Genomic DNA, 12,842 nt, shown 5'->3' with positions numbered 1-12,842 from the left:
TGTATAGGGGATCAGCTCCCATATATTATGATTGATGTTACAGGGTGCGTGAGTGCTCCAAAATTACCTTTTTGATGTTATGATGTGAAAATGATGTTGATGTTGCATTTCACTCTACAGGGTGCATTAGTTCTAGATAGTTATAGAGATTATGGTTAAAATTGATATTTTACTCTCTGAGTCGAACGCTCACTCCTGTTCAAAAATTTTTACAGGCCACAGGAGGATATTTTGTTCTGGGTTAACCTGCTTTTCTACCTCGCAGGTTGTTTATCAATATTGTGTAATTTTAATTACTCCTAGAATTTCCGCATGTGTTAGCAGTAATTATTTGAATTTGATCTGTAATATTATTATCATGTTGGACCTGTAAACTTAATATTTTAAGTCTGTTTTGATGGATTGGATGAGGGAGCTGAGCTCCCATTTATTATTATGTTGATGAGTATGTGGAGGGTGAGCTGAGCTCCCCAATGGATTGTTTATTGTGTTTACAGGTCGGGTGAGTCGAAAACTCCCCGTTGGAAAGTCCATTTTATGGCCGGACTCTGTCCGTTTGTTTTCTTGAAATTGGGCCCAAATGGGCCTTAGAGTTGGGTTAATGAATAGTTAAGGCTTACTACGGGCCTCGGGGGCTTTAGGCTGGCCTGTGTCCTAGTCTTGGGTCCGCCCATAGGTTGGGTCGTGACAAATGTGGTATCAGAGCTTAGGCTCCAGATTCATAGGGAAAAAATTATCTAAGTGTTGGGAAGAGTCTACTAGGAGTCACATGCGGAGTATAAGAGGATATTTTCTTTCTTTTCAAGTTTAGCTTGTGCTTTTGGTTCTAGAAGGTTATATAAGGAACAGAAATTGAGTCAAGGAGACCTAGTTATTGAGAGTTTAGTAGGCACAAATTCATACATAATTTCCTGATATGAGAATGACAGTAAGTGCATACCTAGTATTAAGTATGAAAGGACGAACAGAGTAATGACAGGAGTTAAATTGAGTTAGCTACTAAGGCTTGCAACTGTTTTAAACTATGAGCTGGAGGAAGTACTATTTATGGTTGAGATTCAATAGATGAAATTGTTGCTGATGGGTAATTTGAGGTTGAAGTTTAGAAAGCTATGGGCAGTATATATGATTATATTAAGGAGAATGAACACGTGAAGTATCTTGTTTGGAATTAAGGCATGACACATATTTCCTACAGCCGTGTTAGTTCAGATGGAACTTATAGTTTATGGGGCTCATATTCATCCAGGATAAGCAATTTCCTACTAAGGCTGATAGGGAATGATAATGTTCTGATAGTTAAGTTGGAAAAAAGGGGATACAAGAAAAAAAAAAAATTTTCTATGGGTAATTATAAGTGTTACATAAGGTGAAGAATGTGCTGGTAGGAGTAAATCATAGGGTTAGAATTCTTGAAGTAATGAAACTAGTATTCAAGATAAGACTAAGAAATAAAAAGAAAGTTAAAGTTGATGATGGGATAGACATCTTTGAAGGAAAAGGTGTAAGGATGAGATAGGACTAAAATTAAGGAATAAGTACAGCAGGTTGAAATGATACCAACAATACCAAAAATAGGAAAAGGGAAGTGGATAAGATGCAAAGGACAGGAAGAGAGCTCGATAGAGTCAGTTATAATGATGAGGATAAGGAGTGTCTAACCACCGCCTCGTGTTAACACTACCTATGAGCGGTGAAGGATACAGTGTCTTGTGATGCCTCGAGTTGGCCTAGGTTGTGATTTGATTCGGAAAGGAAAAGTAGTCCCTTAAGCTTCAAGGCATCTGAAGAGGCCAGAGCAGAACTAACCCACCCATGATTAGGAAATGGCGTGTAGTCTTTGCACTAAAAATGCGGAGACACTACTGTATGGTGAAGTGTGCGAGATATACACCGACCATAAGAGTTTGAAGTACATCTTCCAACAGAGGGATTTAAGACTATGATTGCCCCATCCAGTACCACCCTGGGAAGGCCAATGTAGTAGCAGATGCTTTAAGCAGAAAATCTTCTGGCAGTTTGGCGCACATTTCAGCAGAGAAGAGACTGTTGATTCAGGAGGTACATGAGTTGATGGATCATGGTTTAATTCTAGATCTTTCAGATGAGGGGGTATTGTTGGCTCACTTTTCAGTGAGGCCAGACTTGAGGGACAGAGTTAGAGTTTCCCAGCACAGAGACCAACAATTGATGAAGATTATAGAAAGAGTACAGCAAGGTGAAGGTGGTGAGTTCGGATTTGCCAATGATGGCGCCCTAGTGCAAGGTTCTAGGATATGTGTGTCCGATGTGGACAACCTCAGGAATGAAATCATGCGAGAGGCACACTACACACTGTACAGTGTCCACCCAGGTTCCACCAAGATGTACCATGATGTGAAAGATAGCTATTGGTGGAATGGCATGAAGAGAGACATAGCAGACTTTGTGTCCAAGTGCTTGACTTGTCAGAAGGTGAAGTTTGAACACTAGAGACCGTCAGGGAAGCTGCAAGAGCTCCCTATCCCAGAATGGAAGTGGGAAATGATCACTATAGATTTTGTGACTGGGTTGCCTCGTACCACGCGAGGATATGATTCGATATGGGTAATTGTAGACCGCTTGACCAAATCAGCTCACTTCTTACCTGTAAAGACTACATACTCTGTGGCACAGTATGCCCGGCTCTACATTCGAGAAATAGTCAGATTGCATGGAGTTCCGGCTTCCATAATATCGGCGAGGGCTGATTCACTTCTCGGTTTTGGAGAAAGTTTCAGGAGGCACTTGGCACACAATTGAACTTAAGATCTGACTTTCCACCCTCGATGCAGACGGACATTGAAAGGACAATCCAAACATCGGAAGACATGCTTCGCATGAGTGTTTTGGATTTTGGAGGTCAATGGGATGATCACTAGCTTTGGTGGAGTTTGCCTACAACAACGATTATCACTCCAAAGATAGGAATGGCACCCTATGAGGCACTATATGGAAGAAAGTGTAGGTCTCCTCGTGTTGGACAGAAATGGGGAAGCGAAGGTGCATGATGTAAACCTAGTGCAAGACACTTGAGAGATAGTTCCTTTAATCGTGGGAACGATCAAAACTTTTCAAGAGGCAGAAGAGTTATGCAGACCCCAAACGGAGGGATGTGGAGTTTGCAGTGGGCGACTATGTATTCCTGAAGGTTTCTCCAATGAAGGGAGTCATGAGATTTGGAAAGAAGGGCAAGTTGGCACCTCGGTATATTGGACCTTTTGAGGTTACTGATAGAGTTGGAGCAGTTGCCTACCGGTTGGAGCTACCACCCAACCTTTCTCACGTTCATACCGTGTTTCACATCTCCATGCTCAGGAAATAAATTCTCGATCATTATCATGTACTACAACCAGATGTAATAGAGCTAAAAGAGAACTTGACATTTGAGGAGCAACCTGTAGCCATAGTGGACTACCAAGCGAGACAGCTAAGATCAAAACAGATCCCTATGGTTAAGGTTTTGTGGAGGAGCCAGTCAGTGGAAGAGTGCACCTGGGAGTCAGAACGGGACATGCGTAGCAAGTACCCTTATCTGTTCAATGTGTAATCATGTACTTTATTCTGCCTTGTGTAAAATTCGAGGACGAATTTTCTGTAAGGGGGGAAGAATGTAACACCCCTGATTTTTTATATATTATTATTGGGCTTCGTGTAGGTATCCTCAATTCGCGGAAATTCGACAGTTGTCCGGACCTGTGAATTTCCGGCATGCATCACCACTCGGAAAAGTCTCCGAATTGGATCGAGATTTTGGCTACCCCACCATTGTTAGGCATCCCGAGCACGTTCCCAAAGTCGGAATTGGCAAAGGTAAACCCGAACCTTGCTTTTTCGTAATTTTCTAGTGCTTAAATAGGATTAAAAATCCATAAAATATTCGTGGTAGCTTAGAAAATTACGATTCTTTTTGCAATAGCTTAGTAATATTTCTAAGGACTGCAGGGGCAGAGTTTTATAATTTTTAGAGCTTATTTGAGCGCTTTTGCAAAAATGATCAATTATAAGGACTAAATTGAAATTTTACATATTGTGATGAATGATTGATTTGATGGGCGGGAGGGCTGTGTGATGTTATTGAGTTATGGATATAGTGATTGTCAATAGAGAAGTGTGTTTTGAGCCCTATTGCAGGTTGGGTAGGTCATAGGTATAGGGAGATTCTCAGGATTTTCGTACGACTTAGGACGTATTGGGTCTTTTCTTGATTTGTATTGAGTCATTTGTATTAAATAATTGTAATATAATTGTCAGGTGAGCCGGGACAGCCTTCTTCCTCCGCCCAGCCGCCACAGTGATTGCCGTCAAGTCTGTGAGTAAAATATTAATTTTAATTGTAATTTCGATATTATTATATGTCAGCATGCCCATGCATCACTTATATGCATATAATTATGTAGTTAAACTCTAGGCACGATTTATGTTGCATTGATAACTGTTAAAGTGCCATGAATGTTATTGCGGTAATTTGGAGCAGTGTGCGTGCGTTGGCGTGCGTGTGATGTGGTGTGGACTATGGATAGGACGGGTAGTCACGGCTTGAGTTCTTCGCTGGGACCCTCGATTTGGTTATTAAGTGGAAGTCCGAGCTGAGTTCTTCGCTGGCACCAGGTTGGATTTAAGAGAGCTGTATAGGGGATCAGCTCCCATATATTATGATTGATGTTACAGGGTGCGTGAGTGCTCCAAAATTACCTTTTTGATGTTATGATGTGAAAATGATGTTGATGTTGCATTTCACTCTACAGGGTGCATTAGTTCTAGATAGTTATAGAGATTATGGTTAAAATTGATATTTTACTCTCTGAGTCGAACGCTCACTCCTGTTCAAAAATTTTTACAGGCCACAGGAGGATATTTTGTTGCAGGTTAACTCGCTTTTCTACCTCGCAGGTTGTTTATCAATATTGTGTAATTTTAATTACTCCTAGAATTTCCGCATGTGTTAGCAGTAATTATTTGAATTTGGTCTGTAATATTATTATCATGTTGGACCTGTAAACTTAATATTTTAAGTCTGTTTTGATGGATTGGATGAGGGAGCTGAGCTCCCATTTATTATTATGTTGATGAGTATGTGGAGGGTGAGCTGAGCTCCCCAATGGATTGTTTATTGTGTTTACAGGTCGGGTGAGTCGAAAACTCCCCGTTGGAAAGTCCATTTTATGGCCGGACTCTGTCCGTTTGTTTTCTTGAAATTGGGCCCAAATGGGCCTTAGAGTTGGGTTAATGAATAGTTAAGGCTTACTACGGGCCTCGGGGGCTTTAGGCTGGCCCAGGTCCTAGTGCCGGTCCGGCCCATAGGTTGGGTCGTGACAACAATAATATTGATTAGAGTTCTAATGTTAATTATATTTGTACTCTTGTAGCAGTTGAACATGGATTCTAGTTCTAGCGGGCAAAATGATCCAATAAATACAACTGATTCCAATCAAAGTGAATAAGAAACTGCAACAAGTTCAAAATCAAAAGTGAAAAGAAAGGCAATCAGGCCAAGGTCTACAGTTTGGGATCACTTCACCAAGTTTAAAACTGATGATGGCGACACCAAAGGCAAGTGTAATTATTGTAATAAAGAATTTTATTGTGATCCCAAGAGAAATGGAACCACTGCACTTAGGAATCATATGAATATTTGCAAAAAGCATCCACATGCCATTGAGACTAGGCAAGTGCTATTGGATTTGCAACCAAATTCAAACAATGTAGAGGGTGAAGTAGGCACACTTACTACTTGAAAATATTATGAAAATGCAATTAGGGATGCTCTTGTTTCCATGCTTATCATTGATGAGTTGACATTTAAATTTGTAGAAGGTGAGAGATTTCAAAAATTTATGAGAGTTATATGTCCTAAGTTTAAAATTCCCTCTCGTTGGACTATTTCACGAGATTGTTATTCAGTGTATGTTGAGGAGAGGTCAAAATTGAAGTCTTATTTGAAAAGAAATTGTCAAAGAGTGAGTCTTACTACGGATACATAGACATCATTACAAAAAATTAATTATATGTGTATCACTGCTCATTTCATTGATAATGATTGGAAGTTACATGAGAAAATCATTAATTTTTGTCCTATTACAAGTCATCAAGGTGATGCAAATTGTAGAGCTATTGAAACTTATTTGCTAGAGTGGGGGCAAGATAAGATATTTACCATTACAATTGACAATGCTAGTTCAAATGATATAGCCATTTCTTATTTCAAAAAAAAGCTTGCAAATTGGGGTGTTACTGTTTCTAATTCTGATTACCTTCATATGAGGTGTATGGCACACATAGTTAATTTGGTTGTCATGGATGGCTTAAAAGATGTTGGTGCGTCAGTGTTGAAAGTAAGAAATGCAGTGAGATATATTAGGAGTTCTCCAGCTAGGTTGAAAAAGTTTAAGGAGTGTGTTGAATATGAAAAAATTGATGGTTGTGTTTAGATATGTCAACTAGGTGGAATTCAACTTACTTGATATTGAATACAACTCAAAAATATAAAAGGGCATTCGAGAGGTATGAGTCACAAGAACTTATGTTTAGGCTTGAATTGGGAGAGAATGGGGTGCTTGATTTTCGTGATTGGTCTGAGTGTAGGAAAATGGCTGACATGTTATCTCATTTTTATGAGCTTACTTTACGTATTTCTGGTTCTCGGTATGTCACATCTAACATGTTTTTTGTCACACCCTACTCCTCGTAAGATGTAACATGTTCCCGTAGTACACCTAATGAATTACCGTACTTCACCTACCGGTAACCCATTAAATATACTACAAGGGATTTTAAAACAATTTTCGTTCATTTTGGAATTGGTGGGTAAAAATTTTTTTCAGATATTAAAAACCTTTATTTAAAGTCCAAACATAAATCAAATTTTTGGATATTTAAAATCTCCGCAATTTTTACAAAAATTTCGGCAGAGTGCCGTCTGTATTTTGAGAAAACAGTTCTTCAAAACCTGAAAATAAAAACACTCCCAATATTTTTCTCAATCACAACTTCATTTACAACCACCAAACTTCAAATCAACAACAATGGCAACACTTCAACTCAAAATCCAAATTTCAAATCAAAAATTAATAACTCAAAACATTTCATAAACTCATGCACATTGTATTTTAAATATTTAATTTACATCCACTATTAAATTTACAAATACAAAATCTCAAAAATAATATTATTACAATTTTATCTATACAACTGCTCAAACTACAGAGATACATATGCATACTATCATATTTACATCAAACTAAACTACTAAGGTATAGACAATACCCGTACAGAAATTCTTAAACCGTGCTCCTCTCTGACTGTAGCAGCTCACTCTACTACTATGTCCTTTTCTCTATCTGCGACAGCAAGTTAAAGCTATCGCTGAGTATATAAATACTCAGTGGTACACAATAAAGCATAAAATGCAAAATATAAAACATTTATGAACAAATCATCATTCAAAAATCTCATAATCGTATTTCACAAATTTTTTCTCAAATCACATTTATAACAAATCATAATTTTCAAAACTTAATATAGCACAACTTAATCAAACAATTTAATAAATATAGTGTTTCCAAACAATAACACAACTTAGGCCATGACACAGAATTTCCGAACATGCCGTGTGTACATCACGATAAGGCAAACACCCTCACTAATCGAAATCAATGAGGGAGGTGGCTAGCTAGCTAATGAGTACTCATCCAAACTCGCCCCTCAGACTGGGAAGCCAGAGAGGGAGGAAACTGATCAAATATCAAACTCACCCCACAAGTGGATGAGGAACATATTAATATTGCCATACCAAGTGTGAATTAAAACAACTTAAATCAAGTTATTCAAATATTTTATGTAAAACACAATCAATTTCTAAAGTCAAATTTTCATTCACAAGTGGCAACACCGTAGTACTTAAAACTCATAATTAACACAAAAATTTCACAATGCAGAAAATTAAACAAGCTTCATTTCAAATCTCCATTGTAAAATAGGTAGCACAACATTCTCGAAATTCATAATAAAATAAACATATTCACAATGTATAACAAATCAATTTTCATTATGAAAACTATAATTTATAAATTTTTGTGCGCAAACCTGATGAGTCGCCTATCGGCCTTGACTCGATTCCTCGGGTTCTTTCCCGGTGTTCTTTTCCACTGAAACACACAGTTTCACAGTGTTTCAGTATCATAACTTACCATAAATCCAATAATTAATTCATAAATACTTAATTCTAGCCCAAATATGCTTAAACTAACGTTCTTAGAAATTTTCATTTCGGGGTTACTATTCACTACACTGTTCAAGTCAAATTGTTGACTTTCTAAGGCTTAATAGGTATGGGAATTCCAACTTCACCCACATACCACATTTTGGTCACCAAACTTGTTGGTTTTGGTCATTTTCTCAAAACTTAAGTCCTTTAGGCAAAGTTACAAATTTTTAGTTTTGGTGCCTTAGGTTGTACTGTTCCATTGGTCACTTTACTGTTGGAATTTGACAAAACTTCCTTCATAGAAAATGTTCCTTATTGTCTTAAGTGTATTCTCATTTTTGGATCACCCCAATTGGAGTTTTGTAGCTCAAGTTATAGCCAAAATACAATTACTATTCACGTGCACTGTTCATGTTGAAATTTTGATTCTGGCAGATTTTTTATCCAACTTCGTTCAGTAATTTGATCAAGTTAAGTCTATAATTTGGTCTAATTTCCTTCATACAAAATGTTCTACTATATCTTAGGTTTCCATCGGTTCAAGAATCGCCTAAATCAGAGTTTTCTAGAGAGAGTTATAGCCATTGGAACTTTACTGTTCAAATGGAAATCTGCAGTTTTGCAGGTTCAGTAACTCAATTTTGCTCAATAATTTGATTAGGTTAATGGCATAATTTGGGTTAGTGTTCTTCATGAAAGTTTTAGATCTATATCTTATCTAATTACTGGTAAAATTTCAGGTCAATTTGACCTGTCTAGCTCGAGTTATGACTAAATAAACAAACACTGTTCATTTGGTCAATTTGTGCAGTGGCAGCCTGCTCTTATTCAACTTTGGTCAATTGGTTCACTAAGTTTTGGTCACTTTTTGGGCATGGTTCCTAAATGAAAATTATGTCATTTTATGTCTATTTTCATCCCCAATTGGTGGCATATCAATTGGACTTGTAAAATTTCCGTTTTGGTCCTTCAAAGTTGGCTTGGTCATGCTGCCAGCAGCATGACCATACAACCTCCGAATTTGGCTTCACTTCTAATAATTCAAACACAACTTATTTGGTCACAATTGACCATTTTTCAGTTCACAATAGGTCAAACATGCCCTTTACTCATTTCTTGCTTTTTTGGTTCACAAACCCTAAGTTCAAAATCCTAATTCATGTCATTTGTTGCATTTAGCTAATTAAACACTTATAAGCATACTCCCTTAACTCAATTAAGCTTCCAACATGTTTAGCTCAAACAAATTTATACTTTGTCCAACCAAACCCTAGCTGTCCAAAATTCTATATAATCCCTCAACAAATTTTCTTTCCATTTTAAGTTTATTTACAAGCATAACTTAACTACTTAAACATAGATTCAAAGAGAAAATGAAGAAGAACACTAACCTTAATTCTTTGATTTACAATCCACCAATTCTTTCACTTTCTTCTTTCTTCTTCTCCCTCAATCTTCTTTTCTAGTGTAGATTGGAAGCTTTTTAGGGTTTAGGGTTGAAATTTATGGGGAAGAACTAAGTTTTTCAAGCTTTAAAAGCTTGTTAATGGAGGAACCTTGGGAGAGAAAAGTGAGAGAGAGATAAAAACGTTTTTTGAAGAAGAAGAAATGATTTTCTTTTTTTTTTTATGAATTTTTAAGTCTTATGGAAGACCAAAAATGTAAATAAATAAATAAATTAATTATATTCTTTATGGCATCATGCATGAGGTCATGCATGATGTCATCACCTTTTGACTTTTCCATTTTTCCCATTTCCTTTTTTTTTTCTATTTATTTTTCTATTTGTTCTTTAATTTAATTCTCAATTCCGAAATTTTCTTTTGTCCAATTTTATTTGACAGTTAGGTCAGGAGTCAGCTCTCGGGGTCAATTGACCAAATTGCCCATCGCTGGTTCATCCCGGTTTGCAATTAATTCCATATTTCTTCCGGCTCCCTGATCTAATTATTTGACTGGCTTAACAGTTCTTTTTCATGATTTTCTCTTTTCCACTATGTTTATAAGGGTCCTAAGGACAACAGCGTCACATTTTACGGTTCGAAATTTGAGTTTAAAATGACTTCGCAGTCGTTCCCGAGAAGGTCACCCATCGCTGTGACTCTCGGCTCGTTTAACTTCTTATGTTCTGTTTTTCTTATTTATACTTAACTAATTGGCAATTACTAATTATTTGTATTTATGGCTTCTCTAGTTGTCTTAAGTATGGTTCTAATCCCCTCAGTTGTCCGGACCGACTCTGGTCACCGGAATAGTAAAATATACCAAGCTATACAAATAGGGGTGATTGTGTCCATTATTTGTCCTCAAATAGTTATACATGTTGTTTTCTCATGTTTTTCTCACATTTCTACATAGCTTTATAATCGGAATAATGGTCCATAACACTTTAACAAACGCTATTTACTCATCGATTGCTTACCTTGTGTGTCATGTTCCTTATGAGCTTCTGTCATAAGTTAGATTCAAATTCATTTTAATTTTAGAGGTAAGCAAATCTGTGTGCTAGTGGATCCGCTTTTCTAGGACCTCGTGTGATCCTATGGGTGAGAACTTAGTTTTACTCTTTTCTTATCAAATCTCTTAATCATTTGATGTAACCTTCAGTTTAGTTTAGAACATTTTAGTCTTTTCTCGCTGTTGTTTTAACAATTATTTTCTTTGTAGTCTTTTCTTCCTTGGCCATAGGTCCATAACCATTATCTTACCATCTCTATTTATGACCAAGGCCTATGTGCCATTTTGCACTATCTTGTTTGCTTTGGTTTAACTTATTTCTTTCTTGATAAAATAGTTCGGAATATCGTTACGCATCTTAAGTAAATTGCTTGCCTTGGTGGCAATTCCTCATCTAGTATTTTTCTCATTTCTTACTGTTCTATTTATTTTTATCTATCGATATTCTATAGTTTATTTTGCACTGATGTGTAGTTATTATTTTCTTTTGTACTGAACTATAACCTTTCAATATTCTAACTTTAGAGTTTTAAATCCCAGGTTAGGATTTTCAAACTCCTTTCCAATAAGAAAACTTTATCTTATCATAACTGTATCAAAACAGATGCCATTTGCAACTATTCTTATTCTTGTGTACTATTGGATAGTATGTAGCTCTACACAATAAATCCCAAGTCAGTACTGTAATCTGCAGCTTACAGCACAAACATCAAGAATATTGCATAGTTACTACGATACATCCCAATAGAACAAACTTTCCTATATCTTATTTCTTTTAAATTCACTAATATCTTGAACTTATTTTGATTATGGTACCCACTGACATCTATCAGCAGTAATACCCTTGCCCGCATCTAAGGTAGCTATATTACTATAACTTACTTTTAGGTTCTCTTTCCTTACATAATTAGGCTTACTAATTAATTTTACAAATTCTTGTGTGCTAGCAAATACCTTTCACTGACAAACTCTTCCAAAATTAATTTTAAAAAAACTAGTCACTAACATATCAAAATTGATTTTTTTTTTTATACATATTCATATCTTAGTCAAGAATCGAGAAAATACCAGGAACCATGTCAGAAGTTTCATCCTCGTCCCTCTGTCGCATAGTGTATACTCTCACTGGAGCATCACTTTGTCCTGGTTGCTTCATAGTACTCTGACTTCCAGGTGTACTACCCCTACCTCTGCCTCTGTCTCTACCAACTGTTGGTGAACTCTTCGGGGTAGAAACTTGAGCTGATCCTTTTGACGTGGTAAATGATCCATAACGGCGTGGACTTACGCAATCCTTAGCAAAATGACGAGTCCCTCCACAATTGAAACATGCTCCTACAGCTCTATAACATACTCCACTATGTGCTTTACCACAAGTCTCGCAAAGTCGATCCGATAGCATTTTTCTGCGTGTCTGTTGAGTTTGCTGATCGGATTGGGGTGGTTTCTGTCCAGAAGATCCACCTCTACCTGATTTGCGCGAGCTAGACCCTCCAAAATGTTTTCTTTTCCCAGAGCCACTCTCAGTAGCTTGACCAGTAACCTTTTCAGTTTTCTCTTTCTCTTGTGTACTCTTTTTCACTGCCCATTCCGATTCTATCCTTTCCAGTTCCAGGGCTTGTGAAATCAATTCAGAAAAATTCTGGTGTCGGAACCCTACCACTTGCATTCTCAAGCTAGGCCTCAACCCAGCCTCAAATCTCTTACACCGGTCTCTGGGGGCGGTGACTAAGCTTCCAGCATAATGGCTTAGCCTTGAAAAGTCCCGCTCATATTCTGCTACAGTTCTATCCCCTTGCTTCAAACTTAAAAACCCTTGCAGCTTCATATCTACATAAGTATCGGGGACCCACTTTTGTCGAAATTCCCTTAAAAAGTCTGCCCATGTGAGGACTGGTGACTCTACAAGACTGTAGGGGATGGTCTTCCACCACTCATATGCATCCCCGTGCAAAAGTGATACTGAATATTCGAACTTCAACTCTTCAGCACACTGTAGTTTTCTGAAAACCCGTTCCATCCTCTCTAACCACTGTTCTGCTTCCAATGGATCCACTGTTCCTTTGAATTCTGTAGCCCCAAATTTCATTAATTTCTCATATTGCCGAGCCGGTGACTGTGGTTGTGCTACAGGTGCTTGCATCTGAGCTTGGGGTGGCAC

The sequence above is a fragment of the Hevea brasiliensis genome, chromosome 5, assembly GCF_030052815.1.
Source record: "Hevea brasiliensis isolate MT/VB/25A 57/8 chromosome 5, ASM3005281v1, whole genome shotgun sequence".
Lineage (NCBI taxonomy): Eukaryota > Viridiplantae > Streptophyta > Magnoliopsida > Malpighiales > Euphorbiaceae > Hevea > Hevea brasiliensis.
The sequence above is the reverse complement of the archived record's forward strand: the minus strand, read 5'-3'. Positions refer to the sequence as shown.